Consider the following 19,492-nt stretch of genomic DNA (forward strand, 5'->3'; position numbering starts at 1 on the left):
TTACGGCTAATACCATTAGTGGAAAAAAAAATATTGGAAACTGGGAGAAAGTCTACCAATTCTTTGATGGTACATTTATATAGGTGGCTGATTAAAGGTGTACGTCAGATATTTTTGGTACACTTAGTTGTAGTCTTGGTATACTTATCGGTCAACGTAGATGGTATACTTATTTGTAGTGTTAGTACACTTATCGGTGGACGTATATGTGTATCAAAAACTAAGTGTGCCAAAAATATCTGACGTACACCTTCAACAGTCAATATGACCCAAAAGATATTTATGGTAGACTAATGGCCTGTTGCGACAGATTTATTTGACAGCCTTCTCTCGTTTCAGATATTTTTGGTATACTTGTTTGTTTTTTTGAAATAGTTTTCGGAGTGTGATGGTAGGTTTCTTGTCCGTGGTAGATTTAGTAAGCATTTTTGACAGCTGTAAAATCTTACCAGAATAATACGAATTTGTTTGAGCTGTCAAAGACAGTCTAGCGTTGCGATAGACTTATTGGAGGTAGATCTAAACACGTTTGTTGTTCTTCCGATCTATGGTGTTCATGTAATAACGTTTGTAGCAGATTCATCAATCGTATTCTGTTTGTCGGCCGGAGCAAACGTCTTTTACCTACTCTGTTTCGTTAATCTTTCCTCTGGGTTCATCCATGAAAGAGCTAGATATCGTTTCAGAAATCTATATAACTCACTTTTTATAGGTTTTTAATTTATAAATCAGATGTTGAGATGAAAATCTATAATAGTTGAGTAAAAAACCCACAAGTGAAACAAAAAAAATAGACATAAGTCGTGAAAAAATAAAGTGAGGCAGGGAAAATTAGGGTTTTCAGTCGTATGTTAGAGGTAGAAGACGAGGATATTCTGGTAATTTTGGGTTCATTAAACCTAAAATCGAACGTGTACGTACATATAAACGTGTACGTACATATGAACGCATACGTACATAACGTTCTTGAGATTAGTGTACGTACATAACGTTCTTTTGCATGTAAGAGATGTTATCGTAATCCGTTTTAATGAACAATATTGTCGTAATTTTGTAGTCATCTTCAACATATCTTCTTCTGCAACCCCAGCTAATTGTTCACCGGAAATGGAACAAGTAAGAGATGTTACTAGAAAAAGTAAGAGATGTTACTAGAAAAAGTAAGAGATGTTACTAGAACAACCTATGTAATTTGTAATTGTTTATTTATTTATTATATTTTCGAGAGGTAATGAATAATAATCAGACAAAATTACATTTTAACTATAGAGGGTAATATTTAGATAACATAAATATATAATACTCAGTTCAACTAGGTACAACTAAATATATATTTAGATTTGCATTTATATTAAAATTTTGAAAATGATAATTAAGGTTTATAAGAATTTCTTTATATATTGAACTATTAAATAACCATGTTTAATCAACAATACAAGAATTTATCACTTTCTAATATATACTATCGTTTTCACATAAAACACTCTTTATAGTATAAGAAAGACTTAGTAAGTGATCACCTCAAATAAAGCAAAAGAGGTGAAACCCAAGTTTTTATGAACATTGTGTTATGAAAACCTTGTATATGCTAATTAATAGTGATAAATCTTGTGCCCAACTGCTAATTAATAATTTATATTATAGTCCAACTGGAAATACGAAAAAATGCAAAAGTTCAACTATGAATATGAAAGTACAACTGGACAACTATGTATAATTATGTGTATACCAAATAATTTTTTACTAATATCCTGTTGTCTTTGGCTACCTCCTCCTCCAGACAGACCTATCTACCAGCACGAAAAAGAAGGATGGTATGGTTGGCTTACGTATAATGACACAGAACCAAGCCCTTCACCGATGGATCTTAGGAATCAAGCACATAGGTTACTGTGGGATGCCCTTGATTTTGTTGTTTCTATAGAAGCTGATGTGTTCTTCCCCGGTTTCAACAACGATGGTAGTGGGTGGCCAGATTTTGCAAGTTTGGTGATGGGTCAGAGGCTCTATGAAAGGCCCTCTTCCTGAACATATAGACTAGACAGGTAAGAAAGGCTATTGTAAATGACTGCATTTAACTTTTTTCCATTGTTAGGTTAATTGCACACTTGTTATGCGGATAAACTTCTTACTCTTTTGGGTTCATTATTCCGTAAATTGTAGCTGATCATGCATCTTATAGTTCACTAACTTTTGTAGATCGTTCCATATTCCACCAAACTTAACAAGTTACGATGCTCGAATTTATAAATTCATTCACTGACTCTCTTCCATTAATACTCATGCATGCGCACGGTCTTAAATGAATTTACAGATTTACGAGAAGAGTGGGACTTTTTAACAGCCCAACGTATTGCTTTATACACACTTGAATTTGTTCATCCTCTATAAATTAGTTTCAATACTTGAATTCACACTTCAACTTCACCTTCCACAAATTTGCCTCGATACTTCATTTTTTCTCTTCTTTCTTGAAATATATTGATCGCAGTTTCCATTCCACATAAATGCCTTGGAAAATAGTTCTCGCTGTCATTTGTTATGGAGTTGAAATTGCTTCTTTAGTGAAAAAAAAAATTTCAATATTTTTTCCTTACGATCTCAACCATGTAACATCATGTTACCTTTATTACGAAACAAGATATTAAGTATCTTATTTTCTAATATGGTTTTGTATAAGCTTCACGACATTGTTATGTTGTCGATATATTTACTGTTTGTAATATCTGTAGTTTGAGATTTTTTAATGGCTAGGATATCGACGAGGTAAGTCATATAACCTCTACTATTACCTAACAAGATTCAATATCTTATTTTGTAATATGGCTTTCTATAAGTCACGACATTGTTATGTTAGGATATCGACTAGGTCAATCATGTAACCTCTATTGTTAGATAAGGAATATTTCTTGTTTTGTAATGTATCTCTATTGAATAAAAAAAGTGTTGCAGTTGATGTTTTATTATTTTGTTTATATGCTTTTTAATCACTTTATTCGTTCTCTTATTTTTGTAATGCTATACGAAATTAGAATCATCACACACTTACAATCTTGGCATCTTGCTGAATAAACAAGAAAATGAATGGTTGAAAATATACTGAAGTAAAGACCCCGACACTTGAATACTTGGACAATAGAAGAAACACATTAACAACAACGTCTAAGCAAAAAAAAAACACAAACCTCTCTCTCTATGTACATAATAAAGTACACACATACACGAACTATATTCAAACTTTTTTGGTCGTATGCTGCTTTTTTACTGTAACCGGTTAAAAACTAGACTTCTTTACCGTTAATAACGGCCAAAGATGGAGAAGATTCACCGCTAACTCTGCTTGGTGCCGGAGTGTTCCTCCGCAATTGGCGTTTCGTTGGCACTATGATGACTTCATCCTCCAATTTCCCGACCACGTCACTGTCATCGTCGTCGTCACCGCCTTTGAAAACCGGATGAATATAAGCGTCTTGCAAGTAGCCTTTCAAGTTCAGATTCGGCTCTCTTGCTCTTTCCAATGTATCTTTCATCATAGCTTCTTGTAAAACATCAACATTTTCCCATCTCCGGGCTTGTAACTTGCAATATATAAGTTACAAAGATAATAATGGAGATGTTTATCAGATACGTAGAAGAAACTGACCTCTAAAGGGTAACGGATAAAGGCGGGTTCATAACGGCCTTTACTGAAGCGGTGGAAACCAATAGTAATCACTGGAAGAGCAATGAGAAACGGTGCAGCTAAAGCGGCACGTTTTGTAGCCAACAAATCCATCAGAAGCAACTGAGATATAATCAATGCCGCTATAACCCGTCCATGAACATCTGGCCAAAACGCAGCAGCGCTCTCGTACTCTTGGTTATACACATTTATTATCTAAGAATAAGAAAACAAAAAGAACAAAATGTTCAAGTTTGGCAGATTTGTTTAAATGATCCGAAGAAGAAACTAATATTTACCTGATGGCGGTACACGATGTAAGCAAGACCGAAGAAGACTAAGATATAATGAAGAAGCATTGGTGTCACGGGAGCGTAGACAAGACCAAGAAGGAAGTAAAGCTGTATCTAAGGCTCTCCCGTGTTGAAACCGATGCTTCCCGGGTCCATTGCTTCCTCTCTGTCTTTCTCTGTTTTCACCAAGAATGCGTTTTTGAGGTGGAATATAATGAGAGGTTTAAGCATGAGAATCTCTCCTGCAACTCCTGCCCAACCATCAATCATTATATATGTTATAAAGAATGTTGCTTTCATCGGTATCGCCATGCCAACTGTCTTAGCCTCTTAGGGATTCTGCTCACATTGAAAAAAGAAGAGTCCTAAGCAAAAAGAAAGAAAGATTAACAGAGGGAGAGAGAGGGAGAGAAGGAGTCACGTACTGATTTGGTGATTGATTGAGGAAAGAGTTGAGCTGCTCAAACGCAGCTCCAGCGATAACATTTGCAAGAAAGACGTTCACTAAGTTAAAAATGTAATATCTTGACGCTGATCGTCTTTACAAGGATGAAATTGACGTAAAGCCTTCAAACTTGGACATGGTCATCAGTATGGATGGCAGAAAGATCAAGAAAAGCTTCAGCGCAATACCGGCTAGCAAACCTTGTATCACCGACTTAACGAACTTACTGTGAATACAAAAAGACAACCAACCGGGTCCAATGTTAGTTGAAAATGTTTCAGTGCATTATTCAAATGCAATACTAGAGAAGAAGGAGAACTCACTCTTCAATAATGACTTCAATATACATCCCGCGAGCCTCACCAAAAATGCCCATTATAAGAGAACAAACAAACGAATGAAATAGTCTGATGGTATACAGAAGAAGAACACAAACCTTGATAGCGGAAAACATTAGGAACGCTAGAAATGCTTGGATTTCTCTGTCGAAGAGTCGATGTGAAGTGTAGGGTGCGGCGGAGCCGGTGAACTTCCGATGACGATGTCCGGAGCTGTTGCCGACCAGATTTACCTCTCTAACAACTGGTTCACCGGCGAGATTCCTCCGGCTATCATTTCCCTAATTTACAGACTCTGTTCTTAGATCGGAACCGATTCCGCGGCAGTATCCCGAGAGAGATCTTCGAATTGAAGCATCTATCGAAGATCAACACGATTGCGAACAACATCACCGGCGTTATCCCAGATTCAATCTCACGCTGCACTACTTTAATCTCCGTAGATCTCAGCCGTAACCGAATCAACGGAGAGATACCTAAAGAGATCAACAACGTGATTAACCTCGGTATACTTAATCTCTCCGGTAATCAACTAACCGGTTCAATCCCAACCGGAATCGGAAACATGTCAAGTCTAACAACGCTAGATCTCTCTTTCAACGATCTCTCCGGGAGAGTACCACTAAATGGTCAATTCATGGTGTTCAACGACACTTCCTTCGCCGGAAACACTTACCTCTGTTCTCGAGAGAGAAAGTGAATTAAATTAGTCGGAGAAGATGAATCAAATTAGAATGAATCAATCTGATGTTTTTTTCGTGTTTCTTTCTCTTAAAAATCAAAGACAGTTTAAATGTAAGAGCATAAGATCTGAACAGCAAGAGCAAGGTTTTTTTTTGCCGACCAAATGTAATTATAAATGGCATAAAACGTAATAAAACATACAACTCAAGTATATAATTAATTTGAAAACTTTTATGTGTTATTTGAATAAGTGGAAAATCTCGACGTGTTAGTCTAGTAATAAACCTACTTTTATGTAATATTTTAGGTAATTTCCCTATAGATATTCTTATTATATAAAGTTTAGAGTCATTTAACAGATCTACCATACCACATTATGAAACCTTACTTCACCATTCTACCACATCCTATAATTATTTTTGCCAAATACCACATACACAACATAAAATATCTACACTAACCCTGAAATAATTCATTTGATTTTTGAAAAAAAAAAATAAACAAAAAATGAAATTAACTTTTTGCCAGTGTTGAGTCTTTTCAACTTTACGCTGCTTTTCGTTTCAAAACAGATGAACACTGAACTTTTTCTTACTTTCTTTGTTAATAGACAAATACCCGCGCTATGTGCGCACTTATGAGTTACCGTTTTTAAACAATGTTGCTATTAGTTTGTTTTTATATATGTAGATTTTTCTTTTTTAATAGTAGAAATCTTGAAAAATATAATTTGACTTTGATTTTTTAAATACTTCACATAGGTTTTCTCATTTTGTATTTGAATTATTAGATACATGCATGAACAACTTTGTTTTGAGAGATTTAAATATTCTACAATTTTTGTCTAAAACGTCAAAAAAATATATATCAAATAAAAGCTTGATCTATGGATTCATATTTTGTAACAAAGAGTTTTTTGGTTGAATAAATTTTACATTCATTCAAAAAAAAAAGCTTAAATATTTAGATATATTCATACTTAAGCTTCTCAGTTAAAGCTTAACATTTTCTTTTATCAAGAATTGCAGCTTAGCTAACTCTTTATTAGATATAATTAAGATAGATATCTTCCTTTCAAGTTAGCTCTTCAATTTCTTGAATATAACCCTAGAATTTGTTTTCTAATAAGAGTTTAATTTAATTTTCTTTTTGACAACTTCTAAATATTAGAATATGGGTACCAATATTCATGAATTTATTCAACTATCTTCCATTTGATAGTGAACAAACTATAATCTTCTTCATCTATAAAAATTTAATTTTTTAGGTACAAACTTTCATGAATTTCTCTACAGTATTAACCAATATCTCGATCACTGCTGTAATTTTTTAAACTATTGACAAAATTATAACGCGTAAATCATATATATATATATATATATATATATATATATATATATACATTCATGGTTTACGCCAAGAGGAAGAAGTGGCTCTTTGATTCACTCCTGATGCCCTTTTCTCTATTGGTGATGCATCTAGGTTTTTCATCTTTTACACCGAACTCTACAGGTTTTTATTCTAGGCTAGCTTTTGTCTGGTTCCATCTTTCAAATTAAATTACAGAGTTTTCTAGGGTTTTGTCTCGGTCCTTATGTTCGTGTGGCTGTGTCTTCTCTTCTTATTAATTCGTTTACTTGGATTAATACAAATCCTCTGATTCTTATTAATCTCTCTCTTTTTTTCGTTTCAGTAACAATAGCTTGAAATTTGTAAGATATGGACAAAATCAGTGGATTCCCTGATGACTTGCTGGTGAAGATATTATCTTTTCTTCCAACAGATGTTGCTGTATCCACTAGCATTTTGTCTAAGCCTTGAGAGTCTCTTTGGATGTGGTTGCCTAGACTCGAATTGACTCTCCTTCGTCGGTTACAAAGCCTGGACTTGGGGATTTTATCTACAAGAATCTGCCATTACATAGAGCTCCCGTCATAGAACGTTTATGTCTTGACTTATATAATTATAGCCCAGATGTTAAACCTGAAGATATGAGACGGTGGATTGAAGTTGCAGTTTCTAACCATCTACGTGAGCTGGACATTTCTTATGGTATAAATAGTGAAAACATATATATTCCCAAGTAGCTTGTTTATTTGCAAACCTTGAAACTCAAATGGGTGCCTCTCATGGCTAGTATCCCCTCTCTCAAAACTTTGCAACTTGAAACTATTTCGTTCGTAGATGCGAAATCTTTTCAACATCTTCTATCTGGTTGTCTTGTTCTTGAAGATCTATTGGTGCAATATCTTGACGATGAAGATTTAAGAGAGTTCACCATAATCGTCCCGTCTAGAGATGTTAAAAGTGGGTTAATACCCGATGGGTACCCGAAACCCATAAATAATGTAGAGTTTTAGGACCTGTTTTTTAATAAAAAAAAAGTGTGTAAAAAATGGGCGGGTACCCGAAATATTATAGTCTTACATGGATTTACCCTATAATACTATGGGTACCCATCGGTTTTTTGTTTCTTAAACCTTTTTATTAAAACGATATTGTTTTATTCACATTAACCCTAGTCTAACTGCTTTCACTCGATTCCAACATCAAATCAGTTGTGTTCTTCGTTGTTTTCAATCTTCGGACGGAGTTTCTTTCGGTGGATGCTTCTTTCAACTGGTGAATTGGGTGGTTTGTTCATGGATTTCTTGTGACCCTCTCTTTGTTAACACCTGAAAAGACCGACCTTTTTTTTTTAATAATAAATAATAAATATAATTATATAATAAATAGACTACAACTAGTGGTCCCATACAAACTAGCCGCCTAACCACAATCACAACCAACAGCGGAATAACCAATCTCAATATCCAATAAATATCCAATAATATAACCAATAAATATAGCATCAACAATATCCAATAATCAAATGACAGGAAACATGGAACCAGCAACCTAGCAATGTTCTAATGACCCAACTCTAGCAACCTAGCAATGCCAGACAACATCAAACCGAGTCCCTAGAACATCCTCCTCTTCATTGCCTTGATTCCACGATCACACTTTGCCTTTACCTGCACCACAAACACATATTGCAATGCATGAGTATTTTATAAACACTCAGTAAGGCAATCCTCCCATCTACTGGGCTATACACACAAGCAATAGAGTATCTCTAACCATCATACAACAATCAACAGACAACAAATAACAAACCAGGACTCTGCATCGACCGACACCAACATGCATCGACCGACACCACATGGGGATGCATCAACCGACACAGAAGCTGCATCGACCGATGCAAGTTACACTTGCATCGACCGACACCCAATCTGCATCGACCGATGCATGCTCGACATAACACGAAAACCCTAGAGTTTTACGTGCCGTCCTCACACTTGCATCGACCGACGCAAGATATGCATCGACCGATGCAATGCCGAGCATCGTGTTTTCCCCGAAGCTTCTCGCCGGATCTTCGTTCCTGCAACCACAAAACTCGATCCCAAGCCACAAGAAAGCTTCCTAACGTCTAAAGCAACGATCTAACAAGTCTAACATCACACAACAAGCAGATTAAAGAGTTCTCTAGCTTAGATAAGCCATGGTCCTGCACTTACCTTTGCCAAGACGAATCTGAACCCAAACACAAGAAGAAAACGCTTCTAGGAAGCTCCTACAACGATCCCAGCTACAAATCTCTACAGGAACAGCTTGAAATCTCCAGGAATCACCAAGAACACCAAGAACACTTCTCTTTCTCTTTTGTTTCTCTCAAAAGCGGCTAAACACGCCTAATGAGACAAAACACGAGCTTAAGGGTTTTCCTTTATCCAAAACGCAGTGTTTGACTTAAGTCAAAACGCAGGAACTCGACCTTGCATCGACCGATGCAACATCTGCGTCGATCGATGCAACTCTCAAACCGGGATTCCGGTTCACGGATGTTACAACACCTCTCGTTAAGGAAGCATGTACGACTCCTCTTTGATTTTTCATTTTTTGGGTTGGTTTTAAATTACAGCCTTTGATTTTGGGTTGAATCAAGTTTCAATTTTGATTTAGGGTTTTGAATTATGAATTTTGATTTGTTAATTTTTGAAGAACTTTTGTTTTTGCTTTTTTTAATTAGAGATTATAAATTTTTGAAAATTGTCACAGATATAATAAAATATACAAAATACATAATATAAATCACATTTGTTTTTGGTACAAAAAAGCTATAGACACAAAAATATATAGTATAAAATGCAAAGTACATCACATAAGACAAAAAATTCGGGTACTCACAGATTTACCAACAAAACTTAAACCCTATTCGGGTTTACCCATAAGATTTAAAACTCATTCGAATTTTTTTAATTTAGGTTTTTTCTGGACGGATTATTTTCGGGTTCGGGCTGGGCCGGGCCGGGTTTTTTCACACACCTCAGCATCCCTAGTCCCGTCTTTGCGGAGTTTATCACTTTGTTTACTTGGGAACTGGAAATTAAATAGGTACGAGATAGATAAGTATTTGAAACTTGAGGACCGGAATCAAAGGAGGCATGACTACTCTTTGATTAAGAATATGCCTAAGCTGAAGGAAGCATATGTCGTATCTTTTAATCCCAAGAGTCTTATTAGACCAGTAACATCTGTCAAGCGTCTCACTATATGTTGTAGAGAGGTAATTATAATTAATTTTCATTTATCTACTGCTGAGTTCAATGTCATATATAGAATCCCCTTGGTTAATAATTTTAATAGTTTTGGCAGGATTTGTATGGTGATAATTGTGTTATCGAAAAGCTTAAACATCTGAACCTATTTGTATGCAAAAATGATTCGTTGAATCTCCTTGGCCAGTTGCTCAAGGATTCTCCTAAGTTGCGAGTATTAGACATCTCTGTAGTGAGAGTAAGTTTCTTCTATAAATTATTTTTGGTTTAATTACCTAATGAAGTAATGATGCCCATTATGGTTTTAATCTAATTCTTCTGCTTGGCCTTTATAGGATCATGGGATGGATGAGTGTAATGGTATGGTTTGTTGGAATCAACCAAGTCATGTTCCTGAATGCTTGTTGTCGAGTCTACAAACATTTAAGTGGTCACCATACTTTGGGAGACTACAAGATAGAGATATTGCGGTATATATTTTGAAAAACGCTCGGCACTTAAAGACGGCAACATTCTTGGCTGATACAAGGAGAAAATTAAAATTTGTTCCAAACCTTGAGATGATCAATGAGTTGAGACTTTCTCCCCGAGCTTCAAGCACATGCCAACTCGTATTCGCTGAGGACTTGGATCATGTTGAGACTTGAAAAAACATTAATTAGATGTTTTCTTTTGTATAACAAAAAGTTTAATTTCCTTCTATTATTCCCATGTGTGATCAACAAAGATCAGATTTTTTCGAATTTAATTGAGATTGTTTCAAATACTAAAGAGCTTTTCGACAATTGGGATCCAAAAGTTCATAAATCTGAGGTTCAAAGTTCTTTACCATACAATTAAGTGTCGAAAACCCTTGCGACCTCAATTTTTGCAACACATAGAACTGGTCTTATGCAAGCGTTGATGACCACAAGCAAACATGATCGAGTATCATCAGAGAAACGACGTTCCCAAGAATCTCCACTGCATGTATTCACTTACTGCTTCCCAAATTTTGCCCCCTCCAAATTGTGGGATAAAGCTGATATGATATTAAGACAAAATGATTATCGGTTGGTTTGTGCATGAACTGTGATAGTTTGTTGACGGCAAACGCTATATCGGGTCTTGTAAAAGAGAGGTATTGAAGACTACCGATGACAGCTCTGTATTCTTTTGCATCAAGAAGAGGAGTACCCGATTCGAGAGTGAGCTGAGGAGATGTCGCCATAGGGGTGAAAACAGGCTTCGCATGTAGCATATTAGTTTTGTGCAGGAGATCCGTGATGTACTTTCTCTGCATCAAATGTAAACCACGGTGAGACCGAGTAGCTTCAATGCCTAAAATATATTTGAGGGGACCAAGGTCCTTCAACGAGAAGCGAGCGGCAAGGGCTACATTGAACGCTTTCACCAGTGTAGGAGCTCCGGCAATGATTATGTCATCCACATAGACCAAGACATAAACAAAATCGCGGCCATGGTGATAAATGAAGAGAGAAGTATCTGCAAGAGAGTTCTTAAAACCAGATTGTGTGAGAAAATTTTTAAGTTCTTGATACCATGCGCGCGGTGCTTGTTTGAGACCGTACAATGCTTTGTTTAGGCGGCAAACATTGTGAGGATGATCCTTGTCAACAAATCCAGGAGGTTGCGTGACATACACCTCATCCGTTAGAGTGCCCTGTAGAAAAGCGTTATTGATATCAACTTGGTGGATTTGCCAGCTCCGCTGCACCGCAACTTCAAGAACCATGCGCACCGTCGTTGATTTGATAACCAGACTAAAAGTCTTGGCGTAGTCCAGGCCGTATTCCTGATTGAAACCCCGCGCCACCAGTCTCGCCTTATATCTGTCAACCGAACCATCAGCATGATACTTAATAGTAAAAATCCACTTACAGGAAATAACATTCTGATGTGGTGCCGGTGGAACCGAGTTCCATGTCCTGTTTTGCAACTGAGCATTGTACTCGTCACACATAGCCTACCGCCATCGCTGATCTTTAAGAGCCTCAGCCACCGTCAAGGGTATGTGATGAGAAGGAGATGATGTTGTAGCGGTCATAGTAAACCGTTGTTTTGGCTTGACAATATTATTCTTAGATCGAGTTTGCATTGTGTGGGTGTTTTGGTGTTCAGGAGGCGGTTGATTGACAGGGTTTTGTTGATGAGAGTCGGGACTGGATACGGGTGAGGTAGATGGATCGCGATGAGGGAGAGACGAGGATGATGAAGTAGATGTTGGGCTCGGTTGTGTATGTGGGCCTGAATGTGTTGGTGAATTTCTGGGTAATGGGCCTGGTAAAGGATTAATTGGTGGCGAGGAGTGTCGTGTGACAGAGGGAGATGACGATGATTGAGGGTTAGGCGACGGTGACCGAGCAGGGTGATCCGGTGGCGAAGACGAGGAGGACGGAGCCGGTGAGGTGCCAGAAGAGGACCGGGGCGCTGGTGGCGGCGACGGGTGAAGGACCGGAGACGGGGGCTGATTCGAATGAGCTATCGGTGGCGGTAGAACCGGAATGACAATATTCACCGGCGATGAGACCACAGGGTCAGGCTTGGCTTGTTCCACAGACGAAGGAGAAACCGCAAAAGGGAATGTATTCTCCACAAAACGAACATGACGCGAGGTGTACATCCTGCCTTTCTTCACATCAAAACAGAGATATGCACTCTGTGTAAGAGAGTATCCCAAAAACACACAAGGTGTGGAGCGATCATCAAGTTTATTAGACATGTAGGGATGAAGCCACGGAAAGCATAAACATCCAAACACTCGAAGCTTGAGGTAGTTAGGCTGCTGTTGGAAGAGCTTAACATATGGTGAGGCTCCGTGAAGTACATCGGATGGCATCCGATTTATCAAGTACACTGCAGTGGCGAATGCATACGGCCAGTATGACTTCGGAGCCGAGGCATGACAGAGCAAGGCAAGTCCAGTTTCAACGATATGTCGGTGCTTGCGTTCGGAGATGCCATTATGTTCCGGAGTGTGTGGCGGAGTCGTGAGATGTGTAATGCCATGATCGGCGAGAAAGGAACGCAGGGCAATATACTCGCCGCCATTGTCCGTATACAAGGTTGTTATGCGACATTGGAACCGGTTCTCAACCAAGGCTTTGAATGCAACAAACACTTGTCTCACTTGAGATTTCTGTTTTAGAGGATAAAGCCAAGTATATCTGGTATAATGATCAACCAAAACCAGATAATATTTGAAATTCTCTGTTGAATAAAGAGGAGATGTCCAAACATCTGAATAGATATACTCAAGAGGACGATTTGAAGTAATGGTGTTTGTATGAAAGGGCAACTTATGACTTTTATTGATAAGACAGTCTGAACAAGAGAACTGTTTTTGTGTTTTTGGAGAAAGAGGCAAAGAAAATTGTGAAACAACAGTGTTTAAAACTGGTAAAGAAGGGTGACCAAGCCTGTGATGCCAAGATGAGAGGTCGGTGCACGGTTGTGGAGACACGGTGAAGCTAGTGATAACATTATTGACTACCGGCCACTCATATAGCTCATTCTTAGTTCTGCCTTGGAGTAACTGGGCCCCCGTTTTGAGATCCTTCACCTGAAAATACGCAGGAAAGAAGTGCACCGAGACATTATTAGCATTGCACAGTCTGTACACCGAAATGAGATTCTTGCAAACATTTGGCACATATAAAACATTAAGAAGTTTTAGTGGACGAGATGGAGTAGGAAGTAATGCTGAACCCGTTTGTGATATGGGAAGACCGGAACCGTCGGCGATAGTCACCTCTTCGCCACCGGTATAAGGCTGATGCATGGAGAGATTAGCCAAGTCGGAAGTGAGGTGATGTGTCGCGCCGGAGTCCATGATCCAGTTAGCCGGATTGTAGGCAGGAGCCATGACAACGTTTGCACGTGGTTGCCATGGCTGCATGGGAGATGCGGGAGTACCACCCGAATACGTGTTTGACATCCCATGTGTCATCGGATAACCACCACCAGCTTGAAGTTGGGAGCACCGGCGTGCACTGTGACCAAAGACGCCACACAGTTGACATCGCCCTTGATAGCCACGTCCCATACCACGAGAATCGTTACGCGAGTAGTTGTTTTGTTGTTGTCCACGAGAGCCAGTACGATTGTTGTGACGATTACCAGAAGGTTTGTATGAAACGGTGTTAGCCGTTGTTGGAACCGAAGATGAGGGAACCACCGATTGGAGTTTGAGCTCTTCATTGATAAGCTTCTCATTCACCTCTGTGATTGTTGGAGCGATGTCACGACCCTCGATCTGGTCAATGACGCGCTTGTAGTCATCGGAGAGACCACCAAGAATGTAGTCGATCTGGTCCTCATGGGCAATCGGATTGTTCAGCAGTGCAAGCTGATCAAAACGAATAGTAAAACCCTGCACGTACTCTTCAATAGATTTGTTGCCCTTCTTCCAGTGTGTGAGTTGATCACGGATCTGCTTGATATGAGTACGACTCGGCTTAGCGTAGGTGTCCGTGAGCGTGACCCAAATGTCACGAGAGGTCGAGGCTTTCGACAAGAGCGGCTGGATGGAGACAGTGATCGTACCAAGGAGACCAGAATAGATGAGTTTGTCTTGTCTCTTCCAGTGTTTGAACGCTGGATTTGGTGTGGAGACACCGCGGTGGTGAGAGTGGCATCCGGGGGAGACACGGAGCCATCGAGATAGCCAGCTACATCATAGCCATCGAGGAGAGCGTGGATCTGTCGACTCCACATCAAAAAATTTGTTGCAGTGAGTTTTGTCACATTTGACATGTTGACATTCATGAGTGAAGAGTCATCACTGGAGACAACAACTTCATTGGGAGCAGCCATGGTCGAAAAATAGAGAGAGAATGAGAGAAGAAAGAAGAAGAAGAAGAAGAATAGATGGCGGCTGACAAAAAAATTTTAGGTCTTTTGGATCTTTTTCTGCTCTGATACCATGTGGGATAAAGCTGATATGATATTAAGACAAAATGATTACAGAGTATATATACAGCTGAGAGGTAGGGTTTAGGTTAATACTAATTACAAGTATACCCTTAACATATACACATCCTAACACAAATATGAAGAAGACTCAAAGCAAATCATGTTCTGACTTTTTTGATGTTTTGTCTGAATCCACTTTACAGATTATAGTTTTTGTTACAACCTCACCCTCGAAACCACCAACACAGGCTTGTGTAGTTGTACACAACCGAAAACGACAATAGTTTATAAAAGTAGAACAGAGAAGTAAAACAGAGAAGTAAGAGAGAAAGACACACAGAGCTTTAACGAGTTCAGGTATCGAATGAATACCCTACGTCTCGGCTTGACGGCACAAGCAATTCACTAGTATAATCTTTGTGTTATGTTACATCACGTACAAAGGATCCTTATATAGAGACTAGCCCTAGATTTGAACTTATCTCTACCTTTGTATCTATCCAACTTTGATTCTAGCTTATCACAATAACAAACTCTCCTTATCACTCATATAGATAGAGTGAGCCGGTTACAACTTGAGCCAACCAAATAACAACCACTTAACCAATGATCTTCAATCGACTCTTTGTACCTGTTTGAGTTACAACCAAACCCGGTTTAACTCAAACCACAAGTGTTGTCTGTCACATGTACGATCAACAATTTTATTAAAAGAAACCACAACCAATATATCAGTCTGATTCAGATCATGTTTCAGATTCATAAATCATAATCACTTTAGAGTTTAGACGGTTATTTATTTGTTTGACTCGGTATATAATGTGACATATCAGTAACTCTTATTATCATCAGTTTATCAACCAACACATCTTACATTTCTATATATTTTCTCATTAAATATATAACGTATTTAATGAGAAAAAGGCAAATAAAAATTGTTAATAACAAACTTACAAAATTTAAAAAATACATATCAATTAAAAATAGTTTACCAAATATTTCCAAAGAATGATTATTATTTTTTTAATAATTTGTACTGTCGCGCGGTCGCGCGCGAATATGATATTAAAATGCTGAAAAGGAAAGAAAGAAAATAGTATAAGGTTTTATAGGGTTTTGTCTCTGTTCCTATATCTGTGGGTTGTTACTGTAAGGAAAGGCTTGTCTATTATTGAGAAGGATTTACAATATATATACATATGATCAGTAGGGTTTCACCATTACTATTTACACTTAAATCCTTTACATAAATAACTCTCCTATACGCCCCCTCAAGATGGAGGGAGTTTCTGCACTCCAATCTTGACATTAAGCTCACGAAATCGAGGACCCGGTAGAGGTTTAGTCAAAGCATCAGCCAGTTGATCATCTCCAGAAATGTGAGCAACGCGTAGAACACCCGATTGAACAAGCTCGCGGACGAAGTGATAATCAATGGCAACATGTTTCATCTTTGTATGAAAAACTGGGTTTGCACAGAGATACGTAGCCCCAATGTTATCACAGTAAATGACCGGAGCAGTTGGTAACACAATACCCATTTCCTGAAGCAATGAACAAACCCAACGCAGTTTGGAAGCAGTATTGGCGACGGTGAGTGAGATGTCGAGGATGAGCCAGGATCAGACGATGACAGCGGAGACCTTGGCGGTGTAACGGTGACCGGCGGAGCTGATGAGTGAGAATCTGAACACGGAGGCATGGGAGGATGGGCGATCGGAGACGACACAGGTGCTAGCGGAATCACGGAGTTCCAGATAGAAGAACCGGCATCGTTCGACGCCGTAGATACCCGAGAAACACCAGGTTGTGTAGCAGTGGCAAATGGGTAACACTTTTCATCAAACTGGACATGACGTGAGACATAAACACGTTGAGTCTTGACGTCTAAGCACAAATATGCACTTTGGGTGAGAGAATACCCAAAGAAAACACACTGTGTGGACCGTGGCTCAAGCTTATTTTGACGATATGGGCGCAACCAAGGGTAACAGGCACACCCAAATATGCGAAGTTTGAGATAATTGGGACTCGTCTTGAAAAGCCGCATGTATGGAGAATCACCGTGAAGGACATCGGTGGGCATCCGATTGATCAAGTAGACTGCCGCCGCGAACGCATAAGGCCAATAAGAACTTGGGACTGACGCATGACTAAGCATTGCAAGTCCTGTCTCAAAAACATGGCGATGCTTCCTTTCAGACACACCATTATGTTCAGGTGTATGCGGAGGCGTTGTAAAATGCGAGATACCATGGGTTGCCAAGAATGATCTTAAGGCAATAAACTCACCACCATTATCCGAGTAAAGAGTTCGGATTTTGGTTTGAAACCAATTCTCCACTAGAGCTTTAAAAGCTATAAAAACATCTTTGACTTGGGATTTTTGTTTGAGAGGATAGAGCCATGTGTATCGTGTAAAATGATCAACTAGAACCAGATAGTATTTGAAATTTTCAGTGGAGAGAATAGGAGATGACCACACATCAGTATAGATATATTCGAGAGGGTGAGTTGAAATAATAGTGTTTGAAGCAAAAGGAATCTTGTGACTTTTATTGATGAAACAATCCGAACAAGACAAATGAGTTTGTGTGGGTGAAGAAAGAGGTAAAGAAAATTTTGAAACACAAGATTTTAAAACTGAAAAGGAAGGGTGACCAAGTCTAAGATGCCAAGAGGAGAGATCGGTTTTTGGTGAGACTGAGGCCGCAAGAACATTGATCGAATTATGAAGAACCGGCCACTCATACAACCCATTTCTAGTTCTGCCTTGGAGTAACTTGACCCCCGTGTTCAGATCCTTCACCTGAAAATAAGCAGGGAAGAAGGCAACCGAAACGTTATTAGCATTACACAACCTATATACAGAGATAAGGTTCTTGCTAATATCCGGAACATATAACAAATCGGTTAAAGCAAGGTGACGAGAGGGTGTAGGAAGTAAACCAGAACCCGTATGTGCAATCTTAAGACCAGAACCATCGGCAATTGCAACCTCCTCGCCCCCGGTGTAGGGCTGATGAAGAGAAAGGTTAGCAAGATCAGAGGTCAAGTGATGTGTGGCACCACTGTCCATGATCCAGTTGGACGGATTGTACTGAGGGACGGCAGCAAGATTGGCACGAGGTTGCCACGGCATGTGCGGTGAATAGCCACTGTTGGAGGATTGGGATCCGGAGGACTGTAACTGGGAGCACCTCCGTGCACTATGTCCGAAGACACCACACAACTGACAACGACCTTGGTAGCCACGGCCTTGAGATCCACGAGGATATTGTTGTTGACCGCGAGAGGCATAACGGTTTGAGTGACGACCATTGTTGTGATTACCATTATTTTTGGAGGAAGCAGCGTTTGCAGTGACTGGAACCGACAGCGAGACACTACCTTGAGAGAGAAGTTTCAACTCATAGTTGATTAATTTCTCATGCAACGCCGTTACGGATGGAGGAGTGTCACGGCCATCGATTTGATCAATCACAGGTTTGTAGTCTTCCGGAAGCCCAGCGAGAATATAATCGACCTGCTCTTCAGGTTCATAAGGTTTCCCAAGAAGAGCAAGCTGATCAAACCGATTGACAAAGCCCTGAACATATTCATCAACTGAGCGAGAGCCCTTCTTCCAGGTACGGATTTGTTCACGGATCTGCTTGATGTGTCCCCAACTTGGGCGAGCATAGGTGGAGGAGAGGAGACTCCAGATCTGAGCAGAGGTAGCGGTTTGAGACAAGATAGGCTGGACTTCAACAGATATCGCACTCAGCAGAGAAGAATAAATGAGTTGATCTTGTCTCTCCCATAACGTGTAGTCAGGATTCACCGTAGTGGCACCATTCATGGTGACAGTAGAGGCTGGAGCAGCAACAGAGCCGTCAAGGTAACCAGCTAGGCCGTAGCCAGCCAGCAGAGCCTTAACCTGACGATTCCACATCAGGAAATTGGAAGCAGTGAGTTTTGTCACGTTTGACATGTTGACGGTGTGAAGTGTGGTGGTGTTAGAAGAGTCAATGACATCAGAAGGAGAAGACGCCATTATAAGAGATGACAAAGAACAGGGAGAAGAACGAAGAAGGAGAGAGGAGGCAGCGAAAAAAAGAAAAAGAGAGCTAGGTCTTTGGATCCTATAGCTCTGATACCATGTAAGGAAAGGCTTGTCTATTATTGAGAAGGATTTACAATATATATACATATGATCAGTAGGGTTTCACCATTACTATTTACACTTAAATCCTTTACATAAATAACTCTCCTATAGTTACTGCATCGTTTGGCTTTCGATTCTTCTTACAATTGTTTCTTTTTTGTTGCTCTCGAATCATCGTTGGGTTTCTTAAGGATTGGGTTTCCACCGAACTTCACACAGGTTTTGTTTTAATTTTTAGGGTTTTGTCCCTGTTCCTCTGTGTGGCTACTGCCTAGCTGTGTTTTTATTTGTTACTCTTACTAATATCGTTTTGGTTGGATTCAGACAAAATCCTTTGAATCTTATATAGTGTTTGTTTTGTCAGAGGCAGTAATAATATCTTCTTGGAGTGTTAGTAAAAGAT

General features: G+C 39.2%; 2 pseudogenes across 1 annotated transcript; one reads left to right on the forward strand and one right to left on the reverse strand.

Annotated features, from left to right (window-relative positions):
- Positions 1-3,069: 3,069 nt before the first annotated feature.
- Positions 3,070-4,520, reverse strand: LOC104732870 (hyperosmolality-gated Ca2+ permeable channel 1.2-like; annotated as a pseudogene). Its single transcript, XR_015574540.1, has 3 exons — positions 4,380-4,520; positions 3,961-4,293; positions 3,070-3,877 (listed from the first exon to the last, which is right to left on the reverse strand). The product of XR_015574540.1 is annotated as a hyperosmolality-gated Ca2+ permeable channel 1.2-like (transcript).
- A 2,620-nt stretch (positions 4,521-7,140) lies between these two features.
- LOC104733983 (FBD-associated F-box protein At5g38590-like) lies at positions 7,141-10,675 on the forward strand (annotated as a pseudogene).
- The last annotated feature ends 8,817 nt before the right edge of the window (positions 10,676-19,492 follow it).

Source organism: Camelina sativa, chromosome 12 (genome assembly GCF_030686135.1).
Source record: "Camelina sativa cultivar CO46 ecotype springtype chromosome 12, ASM3068613v1".
Taxonomy (NCBI): Eukaryota; Viridiplantae; Streptophyta; class Magnoliopsida; order Brassicales; family Brassicaceae; genus Camelina; species Camelina sativa.